The sequence below is a fragment of the Hipposideros armiger genome, unplaced genomic scaffold, assembly GCF_001890085.2.
Source record: "Hipposideros armiger isolate ML-2016 unplaced genomic scaffold, ASM189008v1 scaffold_202, whole genome shotgun sequence".
NCBI lineage: Eukaryota > Metazoa > Chordata > Mammalia > Chiroptera > Hipposideridae > Hipposideros > Hipposideros armiger.
The window spans coordinates 215,144-220,128 of record NW_017731552.1 but is presented as its reverse complement, the minus strand read 5'-3'; positions in this window follow the sequence as shown (position 1 = coordinate 220,128).

Sequence of the window (4,985 nt, the reverse complement as noted above, 5' to 3'; positions counted from 1 at the left end):
TTGTGGACAGCGCAGCTCCTTGGTCATGTGGGAATCGAACCAGCAACCTTGGTATTATGAGCCTACACCCTAACCACCTGAGCTAGCCGGCTGCCCCCAGAGAGAGGTTTTGAAAGCCAAATCAGATCGTGTTTGCCCTCCTTTGATACTCACAAACCTTTTGTGGCTTCCCAGCACCCTCCAAATGAATGCAGAGTCCAAGGAAGGCCTGGTGATCCATCCCCCTCACCTTCTCCACCTCCTCTTTTCTCTCCCTTTTGTCCAATCCCCTCCAGCCCCCTCCATGTTCCCAAATCTTGGCAGCTTTGTCCCCTCTTCTGGGCTTTTGCATGTGAGATCTTCTCCAACCCAATCCGTTGTCACCTAGGCAACCCCCACATCATTCATTTTAGGGAAAGACCTCCAGAACGAACCACCCGGCCCCTAGCCAAGGTCGGGCTCATTGGATCACAGTCCCTTCCTCTTCAAACTGCTGGTATTAGGGTCAGGTCACCTCTGTGGGCACTGTCCTGGGCACTGTGGGGTATTTAGCTGCATCCCTGACCCCACCCACTCAATGCCAGGAGCATTGCCTCAGTGTGACAACTGCAGACGTCCCAAGGTGTTGCCAAATGTCTTCTGGGGCAGAGTTATCCCTGGTTGGGAACCGAGTTAGAGTGGCAATCAGATAAATGTCTGCCTCCCCAGCTATGCTTATGCCAAGTGGAGCCGGGAGCCTGTCCTCCTTGTCCCTTCCCGAGTGGCCACGGCAAACACTATGTGCAGAACAGATAGCACTAGTCAGTCGTTTTGCAGGAAACTGTATCCGGCTGAAAGAGCAGATCTCAGTTGAGTTGTGCTAGGGACTGAATTGTGTCCCCAATCTCTGTATTGAAGCCCTAACCCCCAATGTGATTGTATCTGGAGATGGGACCTTTAGGAGGTAAAGGTTAAATGAGCTCATAGGGGTGGGGCCCTGATCTGATAACACTGGTGTCCTTATAAAAAGAGAGAGAGAAATCTCTCCATGGGCATTCACTGTGGAAAGGCCACAGAGGACAGCGAGAAAGCAACCATCTGCAAACCAGGAAGAGAGGTTTCACCAGAAACCGAATCAGCTGGCACCTTGATCTTGGACTTCCCAGCTTCCAGAACTGTGGGAAATGAATGCTTATTGTTTAGAAGCCGCCTGGTCTGTGGTGTTTGGTTACAGCAGCCCCAAGTGACTCAGCCACATTCTGCTTTTCCTGGGCAGCCTAATCCTGACAAAGATGATTTTCATATCGACCAAGATTCTTTGAGCACCTACTGTGTGACAAGCGCTGTGCAGGGAATGAAAAAGACTAAATCCCTGCCTTGTGGAGCTGACACTTATGGAAATAATAAGCACATAAATGGAAATATAAAGACAGATATTATTATAAAGAAAAATAGAGAAGGGTGACTGAAAAGGGTGTTGGGCTATTTTAGGTAGGTCCAAGGCAGTCTACCTGAGGAGGTGATATCTGAGCTGGGGAAGTAAGGTGATAGCTAGAGGAAGATATTGCAAGACAAAGAGCACAGCTTGTGCAAAGGCCCTGGGGCAGGATCAGGCCTGGCCTGTTGGAGGAACTGTGAGGCCAGTGTGACTGAAGCAGAATGAGTGGGAGAGAAGGACGAGGTAAGGGTAGGCAGAGGACAGGGCATGTCATGGAAGGCCTTGTGGGGAGGACTTGGGCTTTTATCTCTGGGAGGTGGGAGCCCTGGAGGGCTGTGGGCAGAATAGGGGCGGGATCTGAATCAAGATTTGAAAGCCTGTCGGCTCTGCAAAGGGAGGGATTTTGGTCCTCCCTAGTCATGGCTGTCAATCTCCACTCAGAATCATGCTTGGCACACAGTAGGTGCAATAAATATTTACTGAGGGAGTGAATGACTAATTTGGGAGTGCGGGGGACCAAGAGCAGTAAAACCACACAGCCCCAGGTTAACCAGCCAAGTTATAACAGACCAGGGGCTGAACCCAGAGCTGGAAAGCTGAGGTCCCAGTTCCGACAGGCCTATCAGAGGGAGCCCCCGTGCCTACGCTGCGGCCACCTGTTTTCTCCCTGACCTGTGATTAATGGCCACGCAGCCCCATCCATCACGCGCCAGCCAGCCAGCGCCTGGCTCTGCCGGGAGGCCATGGGGCCCGTGTTCATTTGTAAGTTGGTGGGTTGCTGACATGAGACAGATCCCCGCCTCAATTTGGCCCCAGATATGGCCCTGAAAACCCCAGAGAAAGGCAAGACCAGGATATGAACCCAAGGAGTTGGGGATGAGTAGGGGCTGAGGGGTGTGGAATGGCAGCTGCCCAGAGAGTAAGATCTTACTTAGAAAGCCCCAATTCCCCCCAAATTAATTACATAATCAAGACTGTTCCCTCCTGGGTTGCAGCGTTCCGCCCTGTCTTTCCCTTCCCTGCCATGTTCTATTCTTTCCACCCACCTATCCCCAAAAGCTCCTCCTTGCAGTGGGCCCAGCCTAGCCTGCCCCTCTCCTCAGTTTGGGCATCCCCCTGATCTACTGGCCTCCCGCCTTGCCTTCTCCCATTTCCATTACCAGCAAAACCTTCTATCCCTCAGCTCTGGCAGTCTCTCTCTGTTGCTCTCAACCAGGGCTTCTTAGCTGGGGGTGATTTTGCACACACCCCCTTCCCACCCAGGACACTTGCCAATTCTGCTTCTCAAAACTGGGTTGGAGGTGCTCCTGGAACGGAGTGGGTGAAGTCAGGGATGCTGTTCAACACTCCACTGTGCCCAGGACAGTCCCACCCCAGAGAACAATGCAAGAGAGTCAAGAGTACAAACAGAAATCCTCTAAAATCTCCCATGGCTCCCCAGTGCCCTACAGGTAAATTCCTATCTCCTCATCCAAAAAGCAGGCCCTGCATCATCCTGGCCCCCAGGCCCTCTCCAGCCAGTATCCCACCATACCTTCCTCAAGCCCCACCCAGAGGGGCAGTAATGCATACTGGTCAAGGGCCCAAGTACCTGGGTTTACATCCTAGCTGTGTGATTTTAGCTAAGTCACTAAACCTCCCAGTGCCTTCATTTCCTTATCTTTAAATGTCATAATGGCAGTACCTAGGGTTGAAATGCTTAAGGTAGAGCCTGGCGCATAGTAAAAACATATACAGTCGGGTTAGTTTACTTTATTCATAGGTTGGGTCATACTTCTGGGCTTTGCCATGTGCCAAAAAGCCCTTTTTCCTGAAAATTACTTTTTCTTAATTACAGTAATACTTTGGTTTGCAAGCATAATTCGTTCCGGAAACAAACTACTCATATTGCAAGACATCTTTCTCTTACCACGTTAAAATGTATTAGAAATGTTTGCTCATCCTGCGGAACACTCGCAAACCACGTTACTCGCAATCCAAGGCCTTATTCTCCTTCAAAGGTAAAGCCCTGAGTTCCCCCCTGTGGCCTAGTCCTGATCCCACTGTGCTGGGGTTGTCTGTGTCCAGTTCTAGGGTCTGTTAACATGGGAGTTTTTGGTCACCGAGTGCCTGCCCAGGTGAGAGTCAGATGGAGGTGGCCTCCCAGGAGAATGGGTGTCTGGTCCCCCTGGTGTGTGTGTGTGGGGGGGGGGTATTGGGGGCAGGGCCAACTTCACGGGCAGGTGACTCATGCACTCACACCAACCCCGTGCTCTCCAAGGAAGAACCCTGAGCTTCGTTTAATGCCCTGTTGTCACCATCTCGAAATTCCTAATCATTTTTGAACAAGAGACCATGCATTTTCATTTTGCCTTGGGCCCCGAAAATTCTGTAGCCCATCCCAGTTGGGGACTCTCATATGATTTGTAGGGCCTGAGCTTTCCAGAACTCAATAGGATTATTGAAGAGCTTTCCAAAGTTTGCTCCTTTTCTCTTACAGCATCAGAACTGGAAAAGCCCTGCATTTTGGTAACTCATCTCCAGCCCAATCAGATCCTGTTTTTATTTAATAGGCTGACATTTTGCTCATCATGCATTTTTATTTTTTGTTAAATTTATTGGAGTAACATTGGTTAATAACATTACACAAATTTCAGGTGTACAACATTATAATCCAACATCTGTACACTCTATGTGTGCTCACCTCCTGAGGTCTAGTCTCCGTCCATCACTATAAATTTTTGTTGGCATCAATTTTTATTTATAAAAATATTGCTTTAAAGTATTATCTTGAAGCATTTTTTTTAGGGTGAGGGGATCTTTAAATTTTGCTTATTCATCTCACTCTCGTTCTGGCCCCTCATCTGCCCAGGAAAAGTGACCAGGATCCTAACTCTCCATTTTATAGATGGTAAAACCCAAGGCTCAAAACAGTTATTCATCTGGAGAGGGCAAGCTGCATAGCTGACGCTGATGATATCAGAATTAAGAGACTGTGTATTTAACACTTGCCAGGGGTTAATGTGCATTATTTCAACAGCTTCCTTGAGGCCTGATCTCCACATGGCAGGGAGAGAGAATCTATTCAAATCAGAGTCTGGTCCAGTTTCTCCACTGCTGACAGCCATCTGTGGCTCCCACCACCCTACAGGTAAAATCTCAAGTCCACCCTGTGGCCCACAAGGCCCTGCACCATCTACAGAATTTGCAGGCCCAAATGCAAAACAAAATTTTGAGGCCCCCTTGTTGAAAAATAATTAGGAATTTCCAGACCACAACAGTAGATCATGAACCCAGGCACAGGTCCTTCTGGGAGCAGGGCCCCAGTGCAAATGCTGGAAGCTGCTGGCCCTGCATCCCTGCCCTCATTTCCTCCCAGGCTCCTCGGAGGAAAAAAAAAATGGGGCTGCCTTGGGCCTTTGCATTTGCTGTTCCTGCCTCCTTGAATAAGCCACCATACCCATACCTCTATTGGCTCCCTCTGTCACCTTCAGGTCCTCTTTGCAGGCAAGGAGGCCCTCTCTGACAACCCCTCTGTTTAAAATTGCACCTTCCTGGTTCTCCCCCCTGGTCTATTTTCTCCACAGCTGCTACCTTCTGAGCTGCCTGG